This window comes from Puma concolor, chromosome B1 (assembly GCF_028749965.1).
Source record: "Puma concolor isolate L17-30 chromosome B1, mPumCon1.1.hap2, whole genome shotgun sequence".
Taxonomy (NCBI): Eukaryota; Metazoa; Chordata; class Mammalia; order Carnivora; family Felidae; genus Puma; species Puma concolor.
This window is the reverse complement of record NC_141670.1, coordinates 94,154,415-94,162,811: the sequence shown is the minus strand read 5'-3', so window position 1 is coordinate 94,162,811 and position 8,397 is coordinate 94,154,415. Positions and strand designations below refer to the sequence as shown.

General features: G+C 34.1%; 1 non-coding gene across 1 annotated transcript; it reads right to left on the bottom strand.

The window, feature by feature from the left end:
• Window positions 1-7,182: 7,182 nt before the first annotated feature.
• Window positions 7,183-7,286, bottom strand: LOC112859171 (U6 spliceosomal RNA). The gene has a single exon (XR_015250682.1). It is a non-coding gene; the product is annotated as a U6 spliceosomal RNA (small nuclear RNA).
• Window positions 7,287-8,397: the final 1,111 nt, after the last annotated feature.

Sequence of the window (8,397 nt, the reverse complement as noted above, 5' to 3'; positions counted from 1 at the left end):
TATATTTCCCTTAGATACAATTTGCTTAGTATATTTTACTTTCATATACAGTAAAACTTTGGATTGCGAGTAACTTGTTCTGCAAGTGTTACACAAGATGAGCAACATTTCTAATAGATTTTAACATAATAAACAAGCTATGTTTTACAATACACCAACAGGGTCGTTATTTGCAGGACGGGGCAGGAGCACAAGAGGGGCGGCAGGGACCCCTGGGAGGGGCGGGGCTGGGCTGGGGAGGGGCAGGGGTGGGGGAAGAGGCCGGGGAGGTCCTAACTGGGGTGTGTGGGGGTGGGGGGAGTCAAGACCCTGGGGGTCGGGGGCCCAGGAGTTCGGACAGGACAGGCAGGGTCTGGGCTGCAGCCCCGATTGGGCTGGGGGAGGGGATGTCGCACTCATGCAGCGGCCAGGAAGGGTTGCTTGGAGCCGTGGGACATGGCGGCTCCGGCCCTACCTGGAAGGTGAACAAGCTATGTCTTACAATACAACTAGTACCTGACGCTGAACATCACATGATCTCAAGGGAGCCAACAGTTTTTAAAGTTCGCTTTGATATGCAAGTGCTTTGAATTACAAATGTGTTTCTGGAATGCATTTATGCCTGTAAACCAAGGTTATTTTACTCTCTATATAAGCGTATATATGAAATAATACAGGGATCATATAATATATATTATATACTATGACTATAATAACCTTAAAGCAAATGCCTGTGTAACCAACACTAGTTTAAAACATTGAATGTAGGGGTGCCTGGGCGGCTCAGTCAGTTGAACCTTGGACTTCAGCTCAGGTCATGATCTCACTGTTCGTGAGTTCCAGCCCCTCATGAGGCTGTCTGCTGTCAGCACAGAGTCGGCTTCACATCCTCTGTCCCCCTTCTCTCTCTCTCTCTGCTCCTCCCCTACTCATACACTCTCAAAGACAATAACTGAAAACATTTAAAATATATTGAATGTGGCTGGTGTCTTAGAAGCCCCTTCATGAGAATAACCCTTTATCTACATTTCAAAGGCAATCGATATCCTGCATTTTGTTAAAATAACTTCCATGATTATCTGTATAGATTTAGTATCTAGCAAATTTTTACAAACGATTTAAATTACTTTTTGTGTTTTTAAACTTTAGTTAAACCGAATCATGCTGCACGCATTATTTTGCGACATCGTGTCATTCATTATGTTGTGAGAGAATACCATATTGATGTATCTAAATAAAATACCTTAATATTTTCTATAATGTAGTATTTCATGGTATTAATCTATCACATTATACTGGTGATGAATATTTGCACTGTTTTGAGTATATGATTGACTCTGTAAATGTTCTGTTTTATGCTTCTTAATGAACATATACATGCAAACCTAGGATTAGAATTCACTTCCTGATCAGAGTATATAATTATCTTCAATATTACTGGGTAATGCAAAATTCTTTACAAAAATGGAAATAGCAATTTCCATTCTCAGCATTTAAGAATACAAAATTCTCAATATTCTACCTTTGCCAAAAGTTGCTGTTGTAAGACTTTCATTTGTATCAAGCTGTTGTGTATACAATATCTAATAACATTTTCAGGTGCATTTTTCTGATTACATACAGGTTGAGCACTTAGATTTCACATTTCATAAAGCACACGTAGAATGCATTTTTCTTTATTTTTATGCAATTCTTGCCTAGCTTTCACGTTAAATATTTATTCCCTGAAGGAGAACTTGTTATATACGGTGTGAGTTAAGAGGTCAATTTAATTGTTTTTCATTGGCATAATCAGTTTTACCAGCACCACTTCTTGACGAATCCATCTGGCATCACTGGTCTATGGTATCACCTCTCCCAAATACCATGCGCCATATAAGCATTTTTCTTATTATGGTCTATATATTCCATTCCATTGATCTATTTAATTATTGTATTTCTTTTTTTAAAACATTTTTTTTTCAACGTTTATTTATTTTTGGTACAGAGAGAGACAGAGCATGAACGGGGGAGGGGCAGAGAGAGAGGGAGACACAGAATCGGAAACAGGCTCCAGGCTCCGAGCCATCAGCCCAGAGCCCGACGCGGGGCTCGAACTCACGGACCGCGAGATCGTGACCCGGCTGAAGTCGGACGCTTAACCTACTGCGCCACCCAGGCGCCCCTTATCTATTGTATTTCTAATACCACACTGTATTGTTATATTTTATAATACATTCCCCAATTTATTATTTTCTTTAAGAAACTACATACTACATACTGGACATTTTTATATTTAACATTTCTTATTGAATTAGCTTGATATTTAAATAAAATCTTGTTGGGGCGTCTGGGTGGCGCAGTCGGTTAAGCGTCCGACTTCAGCCAGGTCACAATCTCGCGGTCCGTGAGTTCTAGCCCCGCGTCAGGCTCTGGGCTGATGGCTCGGAGCCTGGAGCCTGCTTCGGATTCTGTGTCTCCCTCTCTCTCTGCACCTCCCCCGTTCATGTTCTGTCTCTCTCTGTCCCAAAAAATAAATAAAAAACGTTGAAATAAATAAATAAATAAATAAATAAATAAATAAATAAATAAATAAAATCTTGCCGAGCTTTTGCTTGGGATGGATTGATGATAAAGATGAATTTAGAGGAGAAATGACTTCTTTGACTTCTTTAACTTCTTTTCCAACCTAATAATGGCAAAACTCTCAATGCATTTGTGTCACCTTTAATTATTGTCAATAAGCTTTTTGTTGTTTTCTAGAAGATCTGGAAGACTTTGTTAGACTTAATAACTTGATTTTAAAATTCTATTGTTGTATCTGTGGTATTTTACTTAGTGTTTGTAGCTCATATATAGAAATGCAGTTGATTTTCACATATGAGTTTGTGTCAAAGAATCTTGGTAAAAGTTGTTATTAATTAGCACAACATATCCAATGATTCTTTGAATTTTCTGTGTGCATAATACATTCCATGATATGACCATTTGTTCTCCCTTTTCTAATCATTTTCTTAATTTAAAAAATCTTGCCGCCATGTCTAAGATCTCCAATATGATAAATTTAGAATTATTTACGATATTGATGTTTATCTTATCCCCAATCTCAAAGGAAATATTTTAGCATTTCATCATTAAGTATTATGTTTTTCAAAGGATTTTTGAAAACAGACTTCATCAAGTTCAGCATATTCTCCATTATTTGTAGGTTGATAAATATAAGGTTTATTTTGTTTAAGACCATGGCATAAAGTAAGCTTATAATTTTGTTAATTCTTTTGTTTCAGTGCAACACATTGATTGATAATTTCGTATGAAGCCACCGTTGCTTTCCACGGTTTCTTGGAATAAACCTTTTTGTCCATGATGCCACATTTTTTTTTAAATGCATTGTTGATTTCTGCTTGATACTCTTTAAGATTTTCTTTTTTAAAAAAAATAAATTAGATTGACTTTAATTTTCTTTTACCAGCCTGGAAAGTTTTGATATCAAGGTTAGTGTAGTTTCATAAAAAGAATTAGAATGGGGTGCCTGGTTGGCTCAGTTGGTTGAATGTCTGATGCTTGATTTTGGCTCCAGTCATGATCTCACAGTTGGTGAGTTTGAGCCTTGCATTGGGTTCTGCACTGACAGTGTGAAGCCTGCTTTGGATTCTGTCTCCCAGTCTCCCTCTGCCCCTCCCTGACTGCTCTCTGTCTTAAAAAATAAATTAAATAAATAAATAAAGAAAATTGGAATACATTCCCTCCTGCTTTATGCTCAAAAAATTATATGTGATATTGGAATTATTGTCTCATGTTTAGAACAATCTACCAGTAAAGCCATAAAGGTTGGAAATGATCTTTATGAGATGAATGGATTTGCTATAGACAATTCTGCTTTTCTATTTAACTTTAGGTTACTTTTGGAAAAACACATGTTCTAGACAATTGTGTATTTTATGTACATTTCAAATTTATTGAGCTAAAAGTCTTAATATATCCCGATTTATCTTTTAGTATATGTATTATCCACAAAAGTAGTTTATAAGTTTCTTGAATTATATATTTCTTAAAAATAAACCTATTCATTTTATTTTTAAATTTTTAAAAATTTTGCTCTTTGAGTATAGTTGACATGCAATATTAATTACTCTTTAATTCTCTTAAAAAAAAACTGCAGTCAGCAACTTGTGGCCTGTGAGTCAGCCAGTTTTTATAAAAAAAGCGTTCTGGAACATAGCCATGGTCAATCATTTACATATTGTCTATAACTATTTTTAGCCACAACAGCAGAAACAGTTTGAGTAGTTAGAGCAAGAGGTTGAGTTGTGACAACAAGAAGCCTAAAATATTTACCATCTGATCCTTTAAAAAAGGAAAAAAGGATTGCTGGCACCTGGTGTATAATTACTACTCATTTTTAGTCCTGATTTTTGGTATTTGTTCCTTCTCTTATTTTTTTAAAACAATTTTTCCAGTGTTTTCTCAATTTTATTTGTTGTGTCCAGTTTTGTTGAGATTTCCTTGTTATATAACATTGTATTTGTTTAAGATATAAAACATAACAAGTTGATAGATGTGTATATTGGAAATACAAAAGTTTAGGTGACATCCATCTCGAAAGTTTGTCAATTTTATTGATCTTTTCAAAGAAATAACCACCTCTTGGCTTGATTTCTGGACTTTCTTTTTGGAATATGCTCCTAATCACTGTGCACATATGTATCATTTTTTTTCCTAATTTTTGTTGCTTTTTCTAAGTTCTTTTTATAATTTTTTTATTATTATTTATTTTTGAGACAAAGACAGAGCATGAGCAGGGGAGGGGCAGAGAGAGAGGGAGACACAGAATCTGAAGCAGGCTCCAGGCTCTGAGCTGTCAGCACAGAGCCCGACACTGGGCTTGGGCTCACGGTGTGTGAGATCATGACCTGAGCTGAAGTCAGATGCTTAACCGATTGAGTCACCCAGGCGCCCCTGCTTTTTCTAAGTTCTTGAGATAAATCCAGTGCTTCTGACTTTTACAACCCCAAGTCTGTGAGTGTTTTCTTTCTATGTCTATCTTTCACATAACTGAATGTCCTCTCCCAATTCCCATCTATCTCTTTGCTATCTATCTATCTGTTATCTATCTAAATATCTATTATATCTACTTATATCTTTTTATGTTTGCATCTAGATATTCTCACTTTGTCCAGTTTACTAATACACAGACAATTCCTTTTTTCAAGTTGGAAGTTATATTAATCAATTGCATTTTCTCAAAAGCAATTTTTTTTCTCTAGACTCTTGTTATTTTAAGTAGTCAAAATGTTTTATCATCTTTCTCTCTTGATATTAATCATATCTATTCTATCATTTGAATGAATTTTTATAATTTTATTTTTTCCAATGCTAGTTATTTCATTGTAGTGTGTATTTCTATTTCATATTGTCAGCTACTCAAGTGTTTGGTGATTTAATCCTGTTATTCTAATTATTGATCATTGAAAGAGCTATCAGTATAAAGATATTAAAAGACTGTAAAAAACAAAAGCAAAAAGGAAGACAATGTAAACCAGATGTCAGCGTACTTGGCAGCTATCCATCAAATTTTGGTAAGAATTGTGGCTCTTCTCTTCTTTGTAATTACTACAGAAGATTAAATTACCACCCCCAATTTCAGAAAAAAATAAGCTGAATTATTTTTTATTTCATTATTTTGTAAAAGGTTTTAGTCTTTATTAAATTTAATCATTTGTAATAACTTGAGTTAAGAAGCAGTAATGTATTTTCCCTCTCTTTTTCTCTTTTCTTACCTCTTTTCTTTCTCTAGTGCTCTGATGGTTGGTCTATATCTAATTATATATATATATATATATATATATATATATATAAAATTTATCTACTCTATCTAATCTATATCTAATTTTATATATATATTATATATGTATATATATAATATATATTATATATAATTATCTATGTACAGTTACTGGGGCGCCTCAGTTGGTTGAGTGTTCGTCTCTAGATTTCAGCTCAGGTCATGATTCCAGGATCATGGGAAGAAAACCCACGACGGGCTCCACGCGGAGCATGAATCCTGCTTAGGATTCTTTCTCTCTCCCTCTGCCCCTCTCCTCTGAGCACTCTTTCTCTCTCTTTCTCTTTCTGTCTCTGTCTCTCAAATTAAAAAAAAAAAATGGGGCGCCTGGGTGGCTCAGTCGGTTAAGCGTCCGACTTCGGCTCAGGTCATGATCTTGCCCTCTGTGAGTTCGAGCCCGGCATCAGGCTCTATGCTGACAGTTCAGAACCTGGAGCCTGTTTCAGATTCTGTGTCTCCCTCTTTCTCTGACCCTCCCCCGTTCATGCTCTGTCTTTCTCTGTCTCAAAAATAAATAAACGTTAAAAAAAAAAAAGTAAGTATGTACAGTTACCAAAGTTATAATAACTAATGTCATCATTATTTTTTAGACTTTATTTTAAGTTAGGGGCACTTGACTTCGGCTGAGGTCATGATTTCACAGTTCATGGGCTGAAGCCCCCTGTCAGGCTCTCTGTTGACCTCGCAGAGCCTGGAGCCTGCTTCAGATTCTGTGTCTCCCTTTCTGTCTGCCCTTCCCCACCCCCCATCTGTATCTCTTAAAAATAAATAAACATTAAAAAAGGTTTTTAAGTATATTTTAGGATTTGGTAATAAGTCATTTCCATTTACCTTCAACAATGTATAACTTACCATATATTATGTTATGTCATAATTATTGTTTCCATATATATCTAGAACATAGGTCTTAAAATCATATCTATATTTATATTTTTAGCACCTAACATATATGCCTTTTGAACTATTTGTCTTATATACAGACATTGCTCTTTCTTTATATTTGCTGCTTTTCCCATTACCTTCTTATAGATATCAGACATTGATAAGCTCTGAGCCTTTCTTTTCTTATCAATAAAATGGCAATAACAATATATACCTAATCAGGTTGTTGAGAATATGAGCCTGATGACATATGTAAAGGATCATAGTAAATGGAACAATATAAATGTTAGTACGCCATCTTTGTCATGGCAGAATGAATAGTGGTAGCAGCATAAGTAAAATATTTTTTCTCATCTTTGTTGAGGTATAATTGACAAAGACTGTATATATTTCAGGTGTGCAACTTGTTTTGATATACATATGCATTGTAAAATAATTGGCACAATCAAGCTAATGAAAATATCTATCCCCACATATAGCTACCATTTTCTTTTTTTCTTAATATGGAACAACACGAATTTGCTTCTCAGCCTTGCATTGGGCCATGCTTATTTTCTCTGTATCATTTCAATTTTGGTATATGTGCTGCCAAAGCAAGAACAAAGTCATTGTAATTCCATGATTTATAGCTGTTAATTGGAGCTAATCGTAATTATATTTTTGATCATTCCTTTGGTTCTGGAAATACTTTGTTGCTTATCTATATAATTAAATATAAGCTTAATCAGCGCAAGAGTTTTTGTCTTTGGTTCACTGCGGTAGCAATGAGGATGCACTAATGAAAAACTTTATTTGGCAACCATATGAAAGTGTGAATGTATGTATTATACATATAAACATAATAGGCATGTGTCTAGTATGTGTGTATATGTATATTTACACAAATAATCACATAGTAGTTTTGTGATTACTACTAATTTTGACACTATTTATATAATGTTTTATTAGTTTCCACTTTGTTTCAAAATGTGGTGAAATATACAGAGAATTGTGGAGAAGTTGACTATGACTCAGAAATACAACTAGTTTAACAGTAGCTTTTCCAAAAGTGACATAATGCTTATATAGATAAATAGATCCCCTCTGCCAGGATTTTACTAAAGGTGGATTGAAATGGATTGAATTAGCTTTAACAGTCTGAGTCCTATAGCTTCTGTCAAAATTTTCCTCAGAATTGTACTTTATGTCTTTGGTTGAAATGTCTATGTATACCATATTTTCAGATCTTTTTTTTTTTTCTTTTAGTTTAGAATCTATTTAATATTATCCTAATTTTAGAAAAAATTCCTAAGATTATGGGCAATAATATGAAACACATCAAATTATATTTTTACTTTTGTAATGTATATATCAAAACACCTTTAAGATAGAAACTCATCACTACCTTGTTCTGTTCAAGCAATGATATTTAATAAAATGAAGTTTTTCAGCTAGGGTCTTTTGAAAATAAAATTAATCAAAGTAAACCATTAATCAAATTCAGTAGATGTTAAATTAAAAATAATAATATGAGGTATTCAGAAACTGCATTCATGTAGTAGTAGCTTGATCTCCTAGGAAATTAAATTTATTTAACCAAAAGACCATAGTTAACATACTGCATGATGAAATTAAAGATGTAATTCTAGCCTATTAATCATGCAGAAAATTGCAATTATGTTTTATTTGTTATTTTCATGGAAGTTTCAAATTATACTATTAACTCTTCTTCC